Source organism: Abramis brama, assembly GCF_963993115.1.
Source record: "Abramis brama genome assembly, chromosome: 11".
NCBI lineage: Eukaryota > Metazoa > Chordata > Actinopteri > Cypriniformes > Leuciscidae > Abramis > Abramis brama.
Genome location: NC_139973.1, coordinates 38,546,040 through 38,569,711, shown reverse-complemented (window position 1 = coordinate 38,569,711; position 23,672 = coordinate 38,546,040).

Here is a 23,672-nt window from a genome sequence, read left to right as displayed (position 1 = left end):
CATAATGAAATGACCCTTTACAATGCTTTACAATGAACTCTGTTATAGCTACAAATGGCAATTTATCGGTTCAATAAAATACTTTACTTAAATACTTAGTAATAAAAACATCATCTCCACGTTTTCATTTCAAAACCCTCAGTTCCCGCCATCTCCGAAAAGCCAAGCCAATGTTGAGCTGTCGCAGTCTCTTTTTGCCAACAGACTCTCCTCTGTTCAACGTTATAAGATGGGTGATTCCGAGGATGTTCGAGATTTAGCTGCTCCATTTCAACCTCACTTGTGACAACTAACCAATGCCACTCACACACCATACACGTAGGTCAAAGTAGCCGGAGTAACTTTATGACGCATGTATGCAATTTCCCATGAAATCCATCCCATCCAGTCTAAAATATAAATGCTTTTAATAAGCTTACCATTGAGAATCAGTGTAAGACAAAAACACATTTTGGAAGAAGGATTGATGATGATGATAACCTATGCTCCGAGACAAGAAAGTTGAGGATCCAAATGCAGTATTTATTGAACAGAGGGTAATCCAAAGGCGTAATCCAGAAAACAGGCAAGAGGTCATAAACACCGGGTAATCAGTCGAAACAAACAAAAAGGCAGGGGACACAGGCAAAAAGGGGAATCCAAGAAATAGGCAAAGATCAACCAAGAACCAAGAACACGGGATCAACAGAGAGAATGCTTGGAATTGCAGTACAAACACTAAACAAGACTGCACAGGGAATGAAGGTGAAAACCAGGCTTATATGGGGTCAGCTAAACAAGGTAAAGACATACAGGTGAATGTGATCATGGCTAATTAGTATGGGCAAAGGATTATGGGTAATGGAGTCTGTGGATGTGTGGTGATTGTCCGGGTTGGAGTGCCCTCTGATAGTAATCCCGGGCACTCTCACTGGTGATCGTTACAATTATGCAGCAGAACATGATGCAAAACTTTAATCATCAAAAAGATTCATGTATAGGGCCACCACAAATTCAAATCAGGGTCAATTTAACAGCACATCCTTGTCAAGCACTTGCCATCTGGCCTGTACAATAGCACTTTGGGTTGTTTTGGATCTTTCAAGGAATCTTCATCCCAACCACAAGGAGGCTACCCTACAAAAGACTGGCCCACAAACCTTGACAGAACTAGCTCAATCACAGTTCTGTCATGAAAACTCTTGGAGTGTTTGGTATGGTAATGGTATGACAATGTTGATATGTTTGGTCTTAGGATAATAAATCTGCTACGCTGATGCTGCAGAGCAAGTACGGGACTTACTTCTGCCAATACTGTACATACAAGACATGCTGCTGCTGCACAATATGGCATACATGAATTACCCGTAGCAGATACAGGTGGAGCTGGGGAAGGTGGAGTTTTTTTGAAAGTGCTGCAACTGCTACAGCAAATGCTGAGCAGCGAGCTCATTGGCTACTGATAAATCAGCTGTGCCCTATAGAGAATGATGTGATTGCAAGCAGATTGAGTTAAGGACCTATCAGCCTGAGTCATCTAGTTTCATGACAGAACTTTGGATTTGTCTTAAAGGCACAGTTCACCCAAACATGAAAATTCTGTCACGAATTGCTCACCCTCATGTTATTCCAAACCCAAGCATTACGCTCAATCATACTTCCTTGACATGCAAGAACAAACCTTCTTGTGGAATCTCAAACATCCATGCATCAAGTTGACTGGTGAGGTTTGTTCTCACAAATCAAACAATTGATGCTCTCTATGTCCATACGTTGTTTATTGTGAATAAAAGCATAAATTAAATCTGTTCTTCAGATAAATCGATTGTGTCTTCAGAAGACTTGAATTAAACCATTCGATTCTAATGGATTATGTTTATAATGTCATTATTAACTTTTTTAACGGTAAAAATGTTGGTTCCATGGACTTGGAGGGATTGAAATCTCTCAGGTTTAAAAATATCTTTATTTGTGTTTCAAAGATGAACGCGAGTTATTTGGATTTGGAACGACATGAGGGTGAGTAATGACAATTTTCATTTTGGGTGAACTATCCCTTTAATTCTTGTTTCTTGAGTGTAAAATACAATAAATAAATTAATAAAGGGAAATAAATGCATATTTTAGGTTAATTTTGCTCATTCAAAATATTCCCATTATGTCTTTATTAACATACTGAACACAGCAAACATTATAGGGATAAATTAAAGTATTTAATTTGTTAAACACTGCACTGTACAAATATATCTACACAGTGTTTGAATATTTTCAGTATGGCGTACCACAAGGCTCAGTACTAGGACCGTTGCTGTTCACTCTGTACATGCTACCCTTGGGAGATATCATTAGCAATAAATAAATTAAAGTGTATTGCATAGTTGATGTTATAGGTCACTTTTAAAATCATGTCTTTTATAATTATATCCTGGCCATGGATACATTAATCATTGCATCTGTCTTTCTCTTTCAAAGATGTCCAGTAAAAAGCAATTAAGCATCCTCTCATTCGCCCTGAGAGGAGAGTCCCCTAAAAAGGCCAGGTTAGAGGATGCTGGCCCAGAGAAGGTGGCGAAAAAAACAACAAAAAAACTAATAATTATTAATTACTAATATTATTATAAAACTAATATTATTAATGAAACACCCCCATTCCCGTCCAACCCGTGTCACTCTTGTCTGTCTTCAAAACTTGAGAGATCTGTATTCACGGTGAAGTGGCATAAACAGCAGCATAACTGATGCAGAAATGAATAACATGATTTCAGTCGAGCTGCCTCATGTTTCATCTGTGTGGTTGCACTAATCAAATTAAGATCCGGGCCAGTATCCTGAATGACACTGTAGCTGAGGTTATTACAGCAGCTGGACTGGAGTCAATTACTCTGACAACAAATCATTGACATTCATGGAACCTGTGGCCGGTGTTATGCAGTGTGATACATATTGAGTGAGTAGTTTCACATCAGCAGAATATGAAATGAACTCAAAGATAAACATTAGGTGAGCTTTACCAGATGCTACTGGATATAGTCCATATGGACGTCACAATACTGTTGTTCTCCGTTCACAGATTCTACACAAACACGTTTGACTGAAAGAATGATTAACAGCAGTGCCAAAAGATCTAGTCTCACAGATTTCTCTTTCATATCTCACGTGACTGAGGGAGCTTTGAACGGTGCAGATCTGTTTCATCTGGTTTTCTGAAACGCTTGATAAGTTGGTCTGGGATTCATTCAACAAGTGGAATAAAGTTCAGTCTTTTATCGAAAATATTATTTTACTTATTCAAAATACGTATTCAGTTCAGTAATTACACTGGAACAAAATGAAGTGCTATCACGTTTTCAGAATTTTTTTTAATGACCAGTGGCAAACCATCCTGTAGAATAGGCTGTTGTTCATTCATTTATTCGTCTTACTGTGGAATAGTGTTGATGAGATTAAATGCTTCTTGAAAACAAGAAGTTCAATCGACTAATTATTATAAATAATTATTAATAATAGCAATAACAATAGTAACAACACATGCATTCACTCACACACTCACTCACTCACTCACACTCATTCACTCATTCACATATGCTCACTCACTCACACACACACACACACACTCTCACACTCACTCACACACACACACTCTCACACTCACTCACTCACTCACACTCACACACACACTCATTCACACATGCTCACTCACACACACACTCACTCTCACACACACACACACACACACACACACACACTCACACTCACTCACTCACTCACTCACTCACACACTCATTCACTCACACACTCACTCACATATACACTCTCACACTCATTCACTCACTCACACGTTTACTCACTCACTCACTCACTCACTCACACTCACTCACTCACTCACTCAATCACACTCACTCACTCACTCACTCACTCACTCATTCACTCACACACACTCACTCACTCATTCACTCACACACTCACTCACTCACTCACTCACTCACTCACTCACACTCACTCACTCACTCACTCATTCACTCACACACTGTCACGGTTGTTGAATGCATTGTTTCCTTTTCGTCTCGTGTCTGTGTTTGTTTATGTGTGAGTGGGCGTTGTCCCGCTCACGTGTCTGTCAGCGCTCCAGCTGATAATCATTATCATCACCATCACTGTTCACAGCTGCAATTCATTCCCGTTCCCTTCATATACTCACACCATTCTCTGTTCCAGTGTCGGATTGTTTGTTTGAGGTCCCGTGGAGTTTGCCGTGTCAGTGTTCGTCTCGCCGTGTCTTCCTGCTGTTCGTGTTTTTCGTCATTCGGTTTCACCGCACTCCAGCACCGGGATTTGGATTCTTCACCTTACTGCACCAGCGCACCACAGACCATCTAGTCCCTGCACGAGCCTGAGTCGCCGCCCACCAGTGGATCTGAGACTGTGTTTGTGTTGTTCTGAGTTTATTAAATATTAAGAAACCTGCGTTTGCTTCCAGTCTTGTTTCTACCATGACAGAACAATCCGACCCTACCATGGAAGCAGCAGGTGGCGCCGCAGCAACGATGGAGGACTTTGTTCGCGCAAGTATTCAAAGGATGGATGCACAGGACCGCCATCAAGGGGAAGCGGCGCGCGCGATTCAGGCTCTCGTCACGCAGGTGTCCGAGCTTACCCAGCGATTTCAACAGCTGCAACCTCCCGCTGCGCCAGCCGCACCGCCCGTCCCTCCCACACCACCGATGCCCGCCTCTCAGTCCGAGCCCCGCCTTCCGACTCCTGAGCCATACTCCGGTGAGCCTAACTTTTGCCGGCCATTTTTGACTCGATGCGGTATGCATTTCGCACTCCAGCCCCGGACCTTCGAAAGGGAGGAGACTAAAGTGGCGTTTGTATTAACCTTACTGACTGGGAGAGCGGCACTATGGGGGACGGCGGTGTGGGAGAACCAAGAGCCATGCTGTTCCTCGTTCCAGGAGCTCTCAACAGAGATGAGACGAGTTTTCGACCGCGCGGTCGCGGGGAGAGAGGCTGCCAGGGTCTTGTCAGAACTACGCCAGGGGGAACGATCTGTTTCGGACTATGCCATCGAGTTCAAGACCCTGGCGGCCGAGTGTCGCTGGAACGAGGAAGCGCAGTGGGATAGGTTCCTGCATGGGCTGGCCGACCGCGTCCAGAGGGAGATCTACGCCCTGGACCTACCCCCCTCACTGAACGGACTTATCGACCTGGCTCTGAGGGTGGACGCTCGACTAGCCCGGGACGGACCACGCGCTCCACCCAGCCTGCCTCGTGGGGGGGTGGAACACCAGCGGTCCAGCGGCATGGACGCGGCCGATCCCTCCGATCCCGAGCCCATGCAGGTGGGTCGAGCTCGGCTTTCCCGGGAGGAAAGAGAGAGGCGGAGGTCCCAAGGCCTTTGCCTGTACTGCGGGGGAGCGGGACATTTTGCATACAACTGCCCGGTAAAAGGCCAAGCCCGATAGTAAGCATGAGTAACCTATCGGGTGGGATCTCTGCCGAAAAGTCCTCATCTACATCCACCATCCTCCCGGTAAGACTTAGATGGTCTGTCCACGATCACCACTGCACCGCACTTGTGGACTCCGGGGCTGAAGGTAATTTCATGGATCGCACCTTTGCACAACAGCTTCAAGTTCCACTCAGAGCACTTCCCCAGAGAATCACCGTACATGCACTCAATGGACAGTCACTACCAGCTATCTCCCAGACCACCGAGAACATCACGCTCATCACCTCAGGGAATCATGCAGAGTCTATATCGTTCTACGTCATGGACTCCCATCACACACCCATTGTCTTGGGTCACCCCTGGCTCAATCAACACAACCCCCGCATTGACTGGAAACAAAGAACCATATCAGCCTGGAGCACTGAATGTCATAGCTCGTGTCTTGTGTCTGCCTGTTCTGTTGTCTCTGTTCCTGTGTTGCAGGAGGAAGCAGTGGATTTATCAAACGTGCCCGCGGAGTACCGTGACCTGAGGGAAGTGTTCAGTAAGTCAAGGGCTGCTTCTCTCCCTCCGCACCGTCCCTACGACTGTGCTATAGATTTACTGCCAGGTAAGTCTCCGCCTAAAGGCAAGATTTATTCACTCTCGGTTCCGGAGAGGGAGGCTATGGAGAAATATATTTCTGATTCTCTAGCATCCGGGTTCATCCAACCTTCCTCATCTCCAGCGGGGGCGGGGTTCTTTTTTGTGGGGAAGAGGGACGGGTCGTTGCGACCTTGTATTGATTACCGGGGGCTGAACAACATCACGGTAAAGAATACTTATCCTTTGCCGCTGATGTCTTCAGCCTTCGAGAGGTTGCAGGGAGCGTCCATCTTCACAAAACTGGACTTACGTAATGCTTATCATTTGGTCCGTATCAGGAAGGGGGATGAATGGAAGACTGCCTTCAACACCCCTAGGGGGCACTTTGAATACTTGGTCATGCCTTTCGGTTTGTCCAACAGTCCCGCAGTCTTCCAAGCGCTCGTCAATGACGTGCTGCGAGACATGATCGATCAGTTTATTTATGTTTACCTGGATGACATTCTGATTTTTTCCTCGTCTCTCCAGGAACACGTGCAGCACGTCCGACGAGTACTCCAAAGGTTGCTAGAGAATGGGCTTTTTGTCAAGGCGGAGAAATGCGCTTTTCATGCACAGTCGGTCCCTTTCTTAGGACACATCGTGTCGGCTGAGGGTATGCGTATGGATCCTGACAAAGTTAAGGCTGTGGTAGAGTGGCCAAACCCAGATTCCCGTAAGGCCCTACAGAGGTTTCTGGGGTTCGCCAACTTCTACCGGCGTTTTATTCGCAACTTTAGCCAACTAGCCGCACCTCTGACTGCCTTGACCTCTCCCAGAACTGCGTTCAGGTGGTCGGAAGCAGCCGAAACTGCTTTTTCCAACCTCAAGAGCCGCTTTGTTTCGGCTCCCATCTTAATCTCCCCTGATCCTTCACGCCAGTTTGTGGTGGAGGTCGACGCGTCAGAGGTGGGGGTAGGCGCAGTTCTTTCACAACGCTCTCCTTCAGACAACAAGATGCATCCATGCGCGTTTTTATCTCATCGCTTATCACCCGCTGAACGAAATTACGACATTGGCAACAGGGAGTTGTTGGCGATCAAGTTAGCCTTGGAAGAGTGGCGCCACTGGTTAGAGGGGTCTGGGGTACCGTTTATCGTCTGGACTGATCATAAGAATCTGGAATACATTAGAACCGCCAAAAGGTTGAACTCCAGGCAGGCTCGGTGGGCACTTTTTTTCGGCCGTTTCGATTTTACCCTCTCGTATCGTCCGGGTTCCAAAAACATCAAACCCGATTCTTTGTCGCGTATTTTTGATCGATCCGAACACGCACCTACTCCCGAGCGTATTTTTCCTGAGACCCTAATTATCTCTACGCTCACATGGGAGGTCGAATCGAGAGTCAAGAAGGCTCTAGAAGGGGTAACGCCTCCGATCCGGTGCCCACCGAACCGCTTATTTGTGCCGGAGGAACTACGTCCAGACGTTATTCGGTGGGGTCATTGTTCTAGTCTAGCCTGTCATCCAGGAGTTAGTCGCACCCTCTATTTGGTCAAACAACGATTCTGGTGGCCGCTTATGGCTCGCGACGTTCACAATTTTGTTTTGGCTTGCTCAGTTTGCGCCATTGGCAAGTCGTCCAATCGACCCCCAGATGGGTTACTCCAACCGCTGTCGGTGCCTTCGAGACCCTGGTCCCATATCGCACTAGATTTTGTTACCACCCTCCCAGGGTAACACGGTAGTTTTAACCGTGGTGGACCGATTCTCGAAGGCAGCCCACTTTGTTCCCTTGCCCAAATTACCCTCAGCCAAGGAGACAGCGGTTGCAGTCGTTAATCACGTCTTTCGGTTACATGGCCTCCCGACAGACGTGGTGTCCGACAGGGGACCCCAATTTGTGTCCAAATTTTGGCGAGAGTTTTGTAAGTTGCTGGGGGCGACGGTCAGTCTGTCTTCCGGGTTTCACCCCCAGAGCAATGGTCAAACTGAGAGAGCCAACCAAGACTTGGAGAGAACCTTGCGATGTACGGCTGCCAGGAATCCTTCCTCCTGGAGTCAACAACTGCCTATGGTGGAGTACGCCCACAATTCGTTGCCAGTGTCAGCTACGGGCCTATCTCCTTTTGAGTGTAGTATAGGATACCAGCCACCGGTTTTTCCTAGTCTGGAATCCGAGGTCGCGGTCCCCTCCGCTCACGCCTTCGTCCAGAGGTGTCACCACACATGGACGAGAGCCCGTGAGACTCTCCTCCGTGTGCGGGCGCGCACCAAGGCCAAAGCCGATCGCCACCGGTCTAGGCCTCCCGTATACGTCGTCGGTTCCAAAGTGTGGCTTTCTACCAAGAACATTCCGCTCCGCTCCGTATCCAATAAATTGGCTCCTAAATTCATTGGCCCGTTTTCTGTCACCAAAATTGTTAGTCCGGTGGCAGTCCGCCTCAACCTCCCTCCAGTGTACAGGAGAATTCATCCGGTATTCCACGTGTCCAAAATTAAGCCCGTTTTTTTTTCCCGCATTAATCCGCCTGCCCCGGTTCCCCCACCGCCGCGACTCGTAGATGGGGAACCATCCTATTCGGTCCGTCGCATTCTGGACTCTAGGCGGAGGGGACGTGGATTCCAGTACCTGGTGGACTGGGAAGGTTACGGTCCGGAGGAGAGAAGTTGGGTTCCGGCTCGTGACATCCTGGATCACTCTCTTATCGATGATTACAATCGACAGGTAAGGGAGTCTGGGAACGCCGTGAGGCGTTCCTAGAGGAGGGGGTACTGTCACGGTTGTTGAATGCATTGTTTCCTTTTCGTCTCGTGTCTGTGTTTGTTTATGTGTGAGTGGGCATTGTCCCGCTCACGTGTCTGTCAGCGCTCCAGCTGATAATCATTATCATCACCATCACTGTTCACAGCTGCAATTCATTCCCGTTCCCTTCATATACTCACACCATTCTCTGTTCCAGTGTCGGATTGTTTGTTTGAGGTCCCGTGGAGTTTGCCGTGTCAGTGTTCGCCTCGCCGTGTCTTCCTGCTGTTCGTGTTTTTCGTCATTCGGTTTCACCGCACTCCAGCACCGGGATTTGGATTCTTCACCTTACTGCACCAGCGCACCACAGACCATCTAGTCCCTGCACGAGCCTGAGTCGCCGCCCACCAGTGGATCTGAGACTGTGTTTGTGTTGTTCTGAGTTTATTAAATATTAAGAAACCTGCGTTTGCTTCCAGTCTTGTTTCTACCATGACACACACTCACTCACTCACTCACATATACACTCTCACTCATTCACTCACTCACACATGCTCACTCGCTCACTCACACACAAACACTCTCACACTCACTCACACTCATTCACTCATTCACACATGCTCACTCACTCACTCACACACACACACACACACACACTCACACTCACACTCACTCACACTCAATTTCAAATTAGCTTTATTAGCATGACTGTGTAACACAATGTTGCCAAAGCATCAACATATTATATATAAATAATAAAACAAACAAACAAAACATATAGATCATGTCATATGTAGCATAGTAAATATAAATAGATAGATAAATGAACACAATCTATCCTAATAAATGAATAAATACAGTGGGTCTCTCTAGAGAATTAGCTGTCTCTGGCGTTGTGAATAGCTAACACATATTTAGCCGCTAGTGCAGCTGTACTATCATCTTCTCCGAGTAAGAAGGACATTTTTCAGTGTCGCTCAGTTCAAAGAACGATGGAATCAAGATTTCAAATCTGGGCAGAAAGGTTTCTCTTATATTGGTATATTTGAAGCAGAAGAGCAGAAAGTGTTCCTCATCCTCGATGTGCTGTAGATCACAGTGTCTACAGATCCTCTGCTCTCTCTCTGTCCATGTTAGTCTACGTCTTCCTCTCTCTATCTCTAGATCATGGTCACTTAATCTGTATTTGGAGAGGATTTGTCTTTCTTTAAAATGTTTAATAAATAGATAACTGGCCAATTTAGTGGTTCTATTGAGGGTCGAGTAACATTGGAGTTTATTTTGGAGGTCAAAATGTGCTTTTAGTGTTTCATCATGAGTGTCTTTTAGATTTTTGTGGATTTCTTTAATAATAGTTTTGGGGTTGTAGCTGTAGTCGATGGGGAGTATATTCTGATGGACGAGTTGAAGAGCGAGTGTGTTTAGAGGATGAGGTTCTGCTGAGGTTTCATTGGCGAGGAGGGCTTTATATTGGATTGACTCTGGATCAGACTGATGGAGATGATGCCAGAACTGAACACATCTCTTCTGGATCTCAATGTTCAGCGGGTACAAGCCTAATTCAGCCCTGCAGGTGGCAGTGAACGTGTTTCTGTGAACCCTAAAATATTTTTGGCAATTTCCAATTGTAGTTTTTCTACTGATGTTTTATCCCAATTTTTAAAATTTAGTACGTTTAATATGTTAATATTTAATATGTTCTAATATTGTTCTAATATTCACTCACTCACTCACTCGCTCAATCTCCACTCACTCACTCACTCACTCACTCACTCACACTCACACTCACACTCACTCACACTCACTCACTCACTCAATCTCACTCACTCACTCACTCACACTCACTCACTCACTCACTCACTCACTCAATCTCACTCACTCACTCACTCACTCACTCAATCTCACTCACTCACTCACTCACTCACTCACTCACTCACACACACTCTCTCACTCACTAAATCTCACTCACACACTCACTCACTCACTCACACACTCAATCTCACTCACTCACTCACTCACTCACTCACTCACTCACTCACACACTCACTCAGTCACACACTCAGTCACACACTCAATCTCACTCACTCACTCACTCACTCAATCAATCTCACTCACTCACTCACTCACTCACTCACTCACACTCGCTCACTCACTCACTCACTCACTCACACTCACTCACTCACTCACTCACTCACTTACTCACTCACTCACTTACTCAATCACTCACTCACTCACTCACTCAATCTCACTCACTCACTCACTCACACACACTCTCTCACTCACACACTCACTCACTCACTCACTCACACACTCAATCTCACTCACTCACTCACTTAAACTCACTCACTCACTCAATCTCACTCACTCACACACTCACTCACTCACTCACTCACTCAATCTCACTCACTCACTCACTCACTCACACACACTCTCTCACTCACACACTCACTCACTCACTCACTCACTCACTCACTCACACACACACACACACACTCAATCTCACTCACTCACTCACTCACTCACTCACTCACTCACTCAATCTCACACACTCACTCACTCACTCACTCACACACACACTCAATCTCACTCACTCACTCACTCACTCACTCACTCACTCACTCACTCACTCACTCACTCAATCTCACTCACTCACTCACTCACTCACTCACCGACTCACCTTTTTCACCCACCTCACAATTTGTATTGTGATTTTCGCTTCCATGAAATATATGAAATATTAGGAATATGTAAGCACAAAGAGTGCCTGTAATTAACATCCTTAACACATCCTCATACTCACACACTCCATAATTACTCTTTATTATTTCTCTGCAATTAAAGGTATTGTCAGAGAGAGCAAGCGAAGTGAGCGAGAGGATGTTTCATCAAACTGCATCACTGGCCTGTTAAATCACAGTCATCTTCTCCCACTGGAGTCACGGGGAGTAATGGGAGCAGCGTTTTAAAATTACATTGTATTATCTCCTCATTGGGGGAGAGTCATTACAGCGCACCTCTGCCATTACCGCAAACTCATTTAAACCACTTAGAGAAGCTCTGAAAGAACAAGGTGTTTTAAGGGTCACCGCTGCTTCGTTCTGTTTGGTCAAATTGTGCATGTTGGCATGTCAGAGAGAGAGAGAGAGAGAGAGAGAGAGAGAGAGAGAGAGAGAGAGAGAGAGAGAGAGAGAGAGAGAGAGAGAGAGAGAGAGAGAGAGAGAGAGAGAGAGAGAGAGAGAGAGAGAGAGAGAGAGAGAGAGAGAGAGAGAGAGAGAGAGAGATGATAAAAGTTTGATGATGGATACCCTGTTTCTTTCCCAATCTGACAAACTCTAATCTGAATGATTTATTTTGTCAATATAGACACACAGATATATTTATTTATTTACTTAATTATGTATTACATTTATTATTATCATTATTATACATATTGTTTTTGTATTTTTTCTACTTTATTATCCTATAATGCAGTGGTTCCCAAACCTGTCCTGAAGGCCCCCCAACACTGCACGTTTTCTTTGTCTCCCTACTCAAACACACCTGATTCAACTCATCAGCTCAATTAACCCATGTGATAATGAGCTAATGAGTTGAATCAGGTGTGTTTGAGTAGGAGACAAAGAAAACTTGCAGTGTTGGGGGGCCTTCAGGACAGGTTTGGGAACCACTGCTATAATACATTAATAATACCAATACTACCACTAATAATAATAATATCATAAAACAAAAAAAGTAAATTGAGTAATTAACAACAACTATATTAGTAGTAATAATAATCATCCTCATAATAATAATACTTCATTTCTTAATATAGTTTTATTTTATTTAACTTTTTTACTTTACTATATTATTATTATTATTAATTACTTAATTAAATTGACTATTTTTATCATTATGGTTTACTTTATCATAATCTGACACTGGAGATGAGTGTTTAGGTATTGCTGGCTGGTTTTCGGTTGGCTAACACTGTTTTCTGTTATTTGCTGTGCGAGAGATTCGTTCTGTTGTTTCCAGTTGCAAAGCCATCTTTGACCTCTCTGAACAGTCCATTAATCCTGATCTCTCCGTGTCTCTCTCTCTTTCTTTATCTTTCAATCTCCTCCTGAATCTCAAATGTTCTTTCTTTGTATCTTCAGTGCTTCTATTTCATTGGGTGTTCAGTGGTCTGTCGTGGGTCACCGCTCCTTCCTAATGGCTGTTGCCTTGTGGGTCACACAAACAGTTCTGGTCCAACACCGCAAAAATGCAAGAAAACTCCATTCTTTCTCTCCACTTCTCACTCCAGTGTCTCCTTTAACCCTTTTCCAAATGGTCCTTGTTGCTGGTATTTGAAACTAAACCGTTCCACATTTCCAATTTTCAATTTGCTGTCTCAAACCAAACACTCGTTCATTTATTTACAGTTCTATAAATTTTGAATGGACTATGTGAATAAGTGAATTCAGACTTCTGTAAACTCTTTTGCTGTCAGACTTTTGAAATCTTCCAAAAATGTTCCCAGTTTAATTTGCTTTTAATTTAATCAGATTTCAAACGTCATGATTTTTGTTGTTCAGGCTACAAATAACTAAACGCAAAATCTGATTTTTGCTGTTGAACAAATGTGTTTCATTTAATTCAAAATGTAATGCTTAAAACAAGATAAATCTACTTGAAGTAAAATTGCATGCAATTTTAAGACTATACAACAGAACATATCTTGCATTGAGTACTTTTGAGCATACATATTACTAAATTTATTTTTTATGCCTAAAACATGAAAACTTAAATGCCATTATGCCTAGTTTGTTGTAACAATATTTAGATAATTTCCCCCCTTTTTTTCAGGTAAAAATTATTTACAGTACAATTTTTTTTTGCAGAGTTGCAGAGGACGTTATTGGTGTACACTTGCAATTTAAATAAGACGAACAGTTCCAGATTTGGCACCAGCATAGTGTCGGCAGAAAAGACATTCATAAACCCAAAAACTCCCATCCACGGCTTGATCTTGTGTGATTTCTGCTGAGCGCATATTGGCTGAAACTGATCGATCGAGGGAGACGGATGTGGAACGTTTGTCAATATCATTTTTACTCAAGTGTCTGAGTCCATCATGCGGTTCTAAACAGACTTCTGTTTGTGTCACATGTGTTATCCAAATACATTTGATTATGAGGAATACTGCTTCCGCAAACAGACAGACAGTGCTGGTGTGTTTAATTGATCCCAGAGGGAGGGTTCAGGTGCAAAATAGCAGCAACATCAAGTGCAAAGTGCACATATACACAAGTTTACACACACATAGTGCAAACACAAGAAGTCGTGCAGATATAATGCCTACATCTGAATTCCTGAACTGCTGTTGCCATGGGGTCCGTGAGGAAATGATGTCAATGTGCCATTATTACAGCGCTTCTGTGAATGCATAGACATGAGGATGAGCAAGAGGTGTTTGACAGGCAAACATAGTTCCCATTAGTGCTTCAGACAACATCCCACTGGAGTAAACGCGTGATATTAAAGGAATACTTTACTGAGAAATTAAAGTTGTCATTATTTCCTTAACATTTTCTGCGGAGCTAAAAATGAGATGAAAATAGCATAATTTTGGACCATAATCGCTTTTTTTCTGGCTGTGAAAGAAGGTTTGAGGGTGAGTAAATGGTGAGTTTTTTTTTGGAGGTGATTTATTTCTTTAAGGTGTTTCAACATGATGTGAAAAACAAAAATCACTCCTAACATGTCTGGTGATGGACCTTCTCCTCACCGCACCGGAGCAAACGTTTAGAGGTTACCGTTTATTGATGCATGCAGATCTGAGACTTGTAAAAAGCATTCACATCCTCATAGAACTTGTGATTACAACTGATAAATAATTTTCTGAGATGTCTGACTTGTACAACATGACTGCTGCACCACCTGACCGCTGCAGATTTATATTACAGCTCAGTTTAGAAAGTCGCATGTTGTCATCTTGTAATTATGGTAATAATAACATGGAGTGAACGCAGCATCGAGTCTAAATTTCATCCCAACAGAACACTCAAAAAATCATGGCTTAGGTTATTAGGTATTTGCTTTTAATCCATTTTAATTAAATAATCATATTTTTGTATCCTTTGCATAAATCTGTTAATTGTGAAAACAATTAAATTTAATTAATCGGCATGAACTGGGTCAAATATGGCTAGCTGTGGAACAAGCAAGATTCAGTTAGTTAAAATGTATAAGATTGGTTTTCCTACTGTATATCGGTGATATATGAACCTGATTATTTAGAACACATTCGGTTTATTAGTGCTTTTACATAAATCTTATTCCTTCTTGTTTCTTTTAGATATCACTTTTAAGTTTATTCGTTTAAAAAAAAAAAGTATACTGTGTAATTTTAATGCATAAATCTTTAATAAAGGCTTAAATATTTTATTATAAGTGTATGCATATTAACACTAACATAAAGGTTCACTTTATAAATTCCAGTCAGCAGAAAATGGTATTGTCACATTCAGTTTCATTTTCATGGACTTTTCTCAGTTTGTTTCTCATTGTTTCGGTGGTTGTCATGGTTACTCATGGTTTCATTGATTTCACTCACCTGTTTCTTATTCGGATCATTAGTTTGCTCTGTATATGTTCTGTTCTTTGTCTGGCGTTGTTTGTGTTTTGTGCACGTTGTTACAAGTGTTTGCCTTAATCGTGTTCTATCTTTGTTTTGTTTTATATTTATCTGCATTTAGAGCATTTATATTTATCTGCATTTTATCTGCATTTAAATATCCATACATGGGGCTTATTATGCATGACCTCTTCTGCATATTTCTATATGCATAATGCTGTTGAGACATGTGAATACTACCAATCAATAGCACATTAAATGCACTTTTCATGCACGTTCAGGTTCCTTACGCAGTGATTTGAGCAGTCGTTCTTTCAAGTGCAAACTCAAACTCCTCAAAGAGTCACGTTGAGTTCGAGCCGCTTCATGCTCTTCTGTCTGTTTTGCTGCTCTACATGCAGCTATATTTAAAATGAGAAACTCTGTTCCCAGCTACTTTATTCTTATCTGTCAGCACAGATCATTCACTTTGAATTGTTAATTTGTTTTTTTTAGAGCAGCGGAAGATTAAAATTGCCACGATAATCCTGTATAATTATGCATTTACATAAACCCACTTTAAGCAGTAAAAATAGAAGCCATCAGGCCCACTGCGCTGACACACTGACAATGAGAGCGCAACCTGCAGCCAACACAGTTTACAGCTTCAGCGCTGCAATGCCAATAAACACACAACCGCTGTGTGTGGGTGTTTGTTATGATTCGGAGTCGACACAGAGTGGCTTCGCTGTCTCTTTTTGGTGACACACGCAAGCGTACGCTCAGACAAAGAGCTTTGAGCTGCCGTCTACTTCTCTGAAGCACATGTGCAATGGCAGCTGAGTCACTCAAAGAGCCTGCAACAAAGAACCAGAGGTCAGAGGTCAGGTCACACTTGCAGAGTACACACTGCAGTTTATGACATTTAAATGCATGTCCAGGCATCAGTCGCTATAACTTAAGATGATTGACATTTGGTAACACTTTACTTATAAGCCTTTATGTATAATCCATTATAAAGGTATTCATAATGAACATAATAATATGATAATGCAGATTTCTTGTTACATCTGAAATTGGTTGTCATCTTTTTTTAATGCATTACACTTTCTAAAGGTGTACAATGAAATGACAACCACATAACTGTGGTTACAATTATTCATGAGACCATTCAATGCATTACATTGCAAGGCTAAATTATGCATTAATAATACTTTTATAATGCATTATATATATATATAAAGGCTTTAAGGCTTTAAGTAAAGTGTTACCTACACTGTAAAAAGTTTAGTTAATTCTACCTGCTCCTGCTTTAAGTTTCTGGTCTGGATGAACTTGTCCGGTGTCATTTCATCCTAACTTAATGAGTCTGTTTGCGTTTTCATCATCCGGCTGCAGAGATAAGCTGCAAATCCCTGTCGTTCCACACACCCTCTCTCATCTGTGAACTCAGATTTCTGCCTCTTATCACGGCTCGCCTCACAGGTGAAGATTTCACATGCAGACTCATCTCCAAATCCACAGAGATGGAGCCGCAGATACGGCCGCCATGTCGTACAGCCGCTCTCAGCGGTGGAAACGGGACTCTGTGGAGAGGAATGTCAATTCCAGTTCAAACATCTGCAATGGGCATCAGATTGTTCATTGCATTCTTTTTGTTTAGGATATTATAGAAATAATGCTGTTGTACATGGTTCTCTCAGGATCAGATCTGCCAATAGCTCTTAACGTTTAACGTTTAATGCAGTTGAAAGTCGTTGTTTTTTGCCAGAGAATAAATTGTATTTTTTTCTGTAATATTCATATATTAAAGTGTTATTGATTCAAGGTAATGCAACATCAAATGCTATAAATTCTAGGTAACATTAAAGTGTTCCTATTATGGGTTTTCAAATATTCCCTTTCTTGCAGTGTGTAATATTGCTGTCTATGAATGTAAACGATCTACAAAGTTGTAAAGTCGAAAGTGCACAAAGTTATTGTCTCCAAAAAGAAAGAATCGACTCTGAACCGCCTTTACGAGTTGTTTTTAATGAAAAAAAAAATAATCTTTTTTAATTAGACCAATCACAATAGACTTTGCCATCTGGCCAATCAGAGCAGAGTAGCTCTCGGAAAGGAGGGATTTAGAGAGATTGATTCCTCTGACGAGTCGTTTGAGAATCATTGAAAAATGTGGTGATGTGCAAATGTATATTATGAGGAAATGAGTTTTTTGACCTTTGATGCATGTAAACCTGTTGTAGGAGACTCCGAAACAACATTAGGAACCTTTAAAATAGCATAAGGCACTTTAATAATCTGAAACCTCAAAGAGCAAATACATTACATTATAAGTAATTTAACAGAAGCTTTTATTCAAAGTGATTTATAAATGACGAGCATCACAAGCAGTTTATTATAAGAGACAACAACATCTGCTGTTGAAATCACATACTCTCTAGACTAGAGTATGTACTTTTTTTGAATAAGTAATTACTTTGACTTCTGAAAAAATATGCTCTATATAGTATGAATGTGTGTGGTATGAATGTAATCCGGTTGTACTACATTCGCTATGTTGCCATTATCATGCGACCTATCAGTGTCGGGTGTGTCACTTCACCTCCATTCATAAATCCTCTCCCGTGGCCTCATGGGATAGTAAAGTGTCCATTTTCAATTATTTTTTATTTAACCTATAACCTTCCTATTATAGTAAAATACAAATACATTGGCCAGGCTGCTGCCCAAAACGTTCTTTTCATTCTGTTTCACTTCGAAGTACTTTAGAAATCCATCAGGATTGTTGTGATCGGTGTTTAATTTCGGCACAGCAGTGCATAAAGTTAAGCAAGAATCTGGAACAAAAGCTACATTGACCCCACTCCGCCACTGAGCAAATGTTGACAGTTTGCATTAAAAATTAAGTGGACACACGGGGAAAGACATAAATACTGTTAATGACATTATGGCAAAGCCTTACCTTGTGTGTGTGTGTGTGTGTGTTTGCTGTTTGTTTGCTGAGCGTCTATGCACTATAGTGTATAATGTGCTGTTTAGCGTACATGTATGCGTCATGTGGCTCTTCTTTTGTGGTCAGTTAATGTGTATCCAGTCATTTATTGATGTTTATGTTTTCATCATTTTGCAGATGATTTTACTAATTTATTGACACACAGAATTTAGTTGTCTCAGTTTATATACACACATTTTTTTCACAATGATGCAAATAATGTTGTGGAAACAGGGCTGAATTTAACAAATTGAATTAAAATGCAATGGAATTCAAAGACAATTATACTGTATAACTGCGGTTTCATAAATTAAAATGTCCAGTATGAGTTACTCATACACATTAGATGATGATAATAATATTAATTAATTAATTTATTTTTGTACTTTAATTCTTAATTTATATTTATTATATTGAATAAATTAACTTTCATTGTATGGATCATAATAAAAGCAGAATTTTTCTAGAATTTTGATGTCAATATTTTTTGCCTAAAATAATATACAGAAAATGTGGTGCGGCTTTTAATCATTTTGACATTTTGTAATCATTTTGTAGTTTAGGGAATTAGAGAACAAATATGCTTTGTTACAGAGAATAAACCCATTTATAATGCTGTGTGGCATGTTTAATTCAGTAAATTCATCTACCTGTCATTCAAATTCCATTTTAACGTCCTGAGGAATGTGTCCAATTCAATTCAACTCACAAACTGAAAGGGAGCCAATTCTAAAGGGAAAATACGAGTCTTCTCTATTCCATGATCATCTCTCACATGGACATCCTCAGGCTTCCTAATCTGACTCTGTGAGTAGATAAACAACTTTCAATACGTCTCTCTGTGACCTGATGTGAACTGATGTGGTGTGTGTGTGTGTGTGTGTGTCTGAGTGAGTGAGTGCTGTGCCTGAAGATGTGGAGTCTCTTTGGAGAGGGACAGAGAGCCACAGGCATCCTCTTCTCTCTGTGAGTGTATGTGTGTGTGTGTGTGTGTGCACGCTTACAGGTTTGTCTGTACGTACGTGTGAGGGCCACATTGTTAAAAATGTCCTCACAAATATAGTGAAACCGAATTGTGAGGACATTTAAAGTGGTCCACAATGCTTAAACGAATCAGCCACATCCTAGAGTTGCTTTCAATCTAATCATGTCAACAGGTTTGTGTGTGGGTTTAGGGATGGGGTTATAGTAAATATGGTCTTAGTATGAAAGCTGTTGCATCTATGAGAGATCCTCACAATAATAGCATATGCAAAGGTGACATTTGGAATAATATCTCTACCATGTAATGGGTGCAGTGACTGTCAAGCTCCAGAATGGACAAAAAAGCACAATGAAAGTATCATAACAGTAGTTAGTGTGACTCATGCACTATATTCACTGAAAATGTTGCTATCTGTAACTCTCAAATCAAATATGGCACCAATGGACATGACAGATCAGGTTTAATTTCTAACTCTTCCTCCAGCTCTTTTCTAACTCTAAAGGCCCTTGCACACGGAGTCCGAAATTCACATCCGAAATTTTTGCACGTTAAAAAATAAATATGACCTCACATTATGTCAATCACGCTTGCACACTGCCTCCGAAACTTTCGTCCGTCATGAAAAAATTTGGATCATGTTCGATTTTCTGCGTTTTTCGCATCCGTAGCAAGCATTTTGAATGGTGTTTTGACAATTCAGAGCCAATGAATCACGAATAAATATTCACGAATACAACGGACTCAGACTGTGCAAGGAGCTTTACTCTTCAAAAACAATTTTGTGTTGGTGCACAAGCTGTGTTCATCAGTTCCCTTTCGAGGGAACTCGCGATGCGTCAACGACGCTTTGGGAACGCCTCCGCGTGATTACGTCTGAAGCACGTATGTCAACTAGTCCAATAGGAAGAATGAGCGTCACGGGCGGGTGACGTCATGACCAGGAAAGGATAAAAGCACATCCGGTGCAACCAGTGTTAGCTTTTTTGCCTCAGCAAAGCGCTATATGTCAAAACTGTCTGTATATTTACTGTTTGTTTGTCACTATATATATATATATCACTATGGCGAAACAACTATTCAAGCAGTGTGTTCCTCCCTGCCCTCGTTTCCTTACGGGTGGGGATACACACGAGCTTTGTGTAGTTTGTTTGGGAGCGGAGCATGCTATGTCAGCCTTCGAGGGGGCTGACTGTCAGCATTGTGAGCTTCTCCCGCTCCGCATGCTCCGCTCCCGCTTGTCCATGTTTGACGAGAGTGGGCAGGCTCGCGAACCTCAGGGTGCTGGACCCGCCGCTGCCGAGGCAGCCCGGAGAAAGCAGACCTGGGGTTCGCAAATGGATCTCTCGGCGGGGTTGGAGACGGGCTCTGCCTTATCTCCTCCCTTACCCGGGGGATCCAGTGCTCTCTTGCCGGTGTCAGAAGCCCGCCCCGCGGTTTCTTCTGCCCAGGAAGAGAGCCCCATGCTTCAGTGCTCTAGCTCCGAGGAGGTAGATGTGCTGAGCATGGCCAGTGACACAAACACACGAGAAGAAAACACGCCATCTTCTTCTCCCGCACATGATGAGCTTGTAGAGGTGATTACACGCGCTGTTGAGAAATTACATATTGAATGGCCATCTGAGAAAAAAGACGCTCGCCCTAAAAGCAAACTTGACGAGCGTTTTTTAATATCTAGTGTTTCATCTCCCTCGCGGGCACTTCCATTTTTTCCCGATCTGCATAGTGAGATAAGTAGATCGTGGAATAAACCATATTCGTCACGTCTCTTCAGTCCTCAAGTGCACACATATTCTGATATAAGGGGACTGAAGGAATATGGTTATGGGTCGATGCCGCCGGCAGAACAGACGCTCGCGAGCTATCTGTCTCCCGCGTCAGCATCGTCCCTGAAATCACCCGCGTTGCCCACTAAACCGTTAAAAAATACATCTGCATTAGTGGGCAAAGCTTATACAGCAGCTGGTCAAGCTGGAGCCTTCCTGCACACCATGGCAGTGCTTCAAGCTTATCAGGCGGATTTATTAGGGGATATTGACAAGAGTGAGGGGGTCAGTCCCGACGATATTCGAGAGCTTCGTCGGGCAACAGATCTTTCTCTCAGAGCTACGAAAGAGACCGCTCGTGCTATTGGGCGGTCTATGGCAGCCCTTGTAGCTACTGAGAGACATTTATGGCTTAATCTAGCTGAGATTAAAGACAAAGATCGTGCTTTTTTATTAGATGCACCACTCTCACCATCTGGTCTTTTTGGCGATGCTGTCAATACGGTTGTTGAACGTTTTCAAGAAACAAAGAAGCAATCTGAGGCATTTAAAAAATTCATCCCTCGTAAAGTCAAAGCCCCTGAGGATGCTGGGCGTGAGCTTCCTCAAACTAGCACTTCAAAATTTTCTCGTGCACAGCAAAAGGAGAGTGTCGCGTCTCGGGCTCCCCCTTTAAAACCTTGGGGGCCGAGCCGTCATTCTCAGCCGAAGTCTTCTAAGTCTAAGCCGGATCTGAGGACCGTTCTTATGGCTAAGAAGGCTTCGGCTCAAAAGAGGTCCTGACGCCCTCAGTGTCAGACCATTGAGGACAGCCCCTACCGGGGTGGAACGGTGTTCACCTCTTTTTACGGTGCCCGTTCCATTTCGGGGTCCTCAGGAAGCCGTTCTGCCAACCCTGCCACCCTTGGTGCTTCAGGGCGCAGCGGTTTCCAGCGAGTTCCTGACCCGGCGTCAACTCGACATTGCGTCAGACTCGCGCCCTCTGAGGGGGGTTCAAAGACAGTCACTTCGGTTGTTTCCTGCCAGTATGCTTCAGGTCACCGAAGTAGCTGTTCCTTTAATACCAGAGGCCAGTCTCGAGAGACTGGTACCCTTAGTAGATTTTCTGACAGAGTGGAAGAATCTGACGAATATATCTCCTTGGGTCCTGCAAACAATAGAGAAAGGTTACCGAATTCAGTTTGGTTCTCCTCCGCCTCGCTTCAACGGGGTGCTACCTACGTTAGTACACCCCGAGCAGGCTCTGGTAATGGAGCAAGAAGTAGAATCTCTTTTAGCGAAAGGAGCTATAGAGCAGGTGTACTCGCCCGACAGAGAATCGGGGTTTTACAGCCGATACTTCATTGTTCCGAAAAAGGATGGGGGGTTGCGTCCCATTTTAGATCTTCGTCTGTTGAATCGTGCAGTCATGAAACTCAAGTTCAAGATGCTCACACTCAAACAGATCGTGACTCAAATCAGATCCGAGGACTGGTTTGTCACGATAGATTTAAAGGACGCTTACTTCCATGTCTCCATCCTCCCTCAACACAGGAAGTTCCTGAGGTTTTCTTTCGGGGGCAAAGAATTCCAATATCGGGTGCTTCCATTTGGCCTGGCTCTATCACCCCGCACGTTCACGAAGTGCGTAGATGCAGCTCTGGCCCCGCTCAGGCTGCAGGGCATACGCATTCTGAACTACATCGACGACTGGCTTATTCTGGCGGAATCAGAGCAGTTAGCGGTTCGGCATCGAGATGTCGTCCTCGCTCACATGAAGAAATTGGGGTTGAGACTCAATACCAAGAAGAGTGTGCTATCTCCATTACAGAGAACCACTTTCCTTGGTGTGGTATGGGATTCAGTCACGATGCGGGCCACATTATCGCCCGTTCGTGTAGCTGCTATCCTCGTAGCCACGAAAGAGTTGAGGCTAGGCCAGTCACGCACTGTGAGACAGTTCGAGAGACTGTTGGGTCTCTTGGCAGCAGCGTCCAATGTGATCCCCTTTGGCCTGCTGTACATGAGACCTTTGCAGTGGTGGCTCAGGACCAGAGGGTTCTCCCCGAGGGGAAACCCACTTCGTATGATCAAGATCACGCGGCGGTGTCTCCGCGCCTTGGTTATATGGAGGAAACATTGGTTCCTGGCCCAGGGTCCGGTGTTGGGAGCTCTTTGCCATCGAGTTGCGATCTCGACAGATGCTTCCCTCACCGGCTGGGGAGCGGTAATGGAAGGCCGCTCAGCTCAGGGTCTGTGGAGGGGTCATCATCTTTTGTGGCACATAAATTGCCTGGAGATGATGGCTGTCTTCAATGCGTTGAAACATTTCCTTCCAGACCTGAGGGGCCATCATGTGCTTGTCCGCACAGACAACACATCGGTGGTCTCTTATATAAATCGTCAGGGGGGTCTGCGCTCGCGTCCACTCTGCAAACTGGCGCACCAGATCCTCCTGTGGTCTCTGGGCAAATTACGCTCTCTGAGGGCAGTGTATATACCAGGGGCTCAGAATATAGGAGCAGACTCCCTGTCGAGGCAGGGGCTGAGGCCAGGGGATTGGAGACTCCACCCCGAGGTGGTGGAGCTCATATGGGACTTTTACGGCCGTGCAGAAGTGGATCTTTTT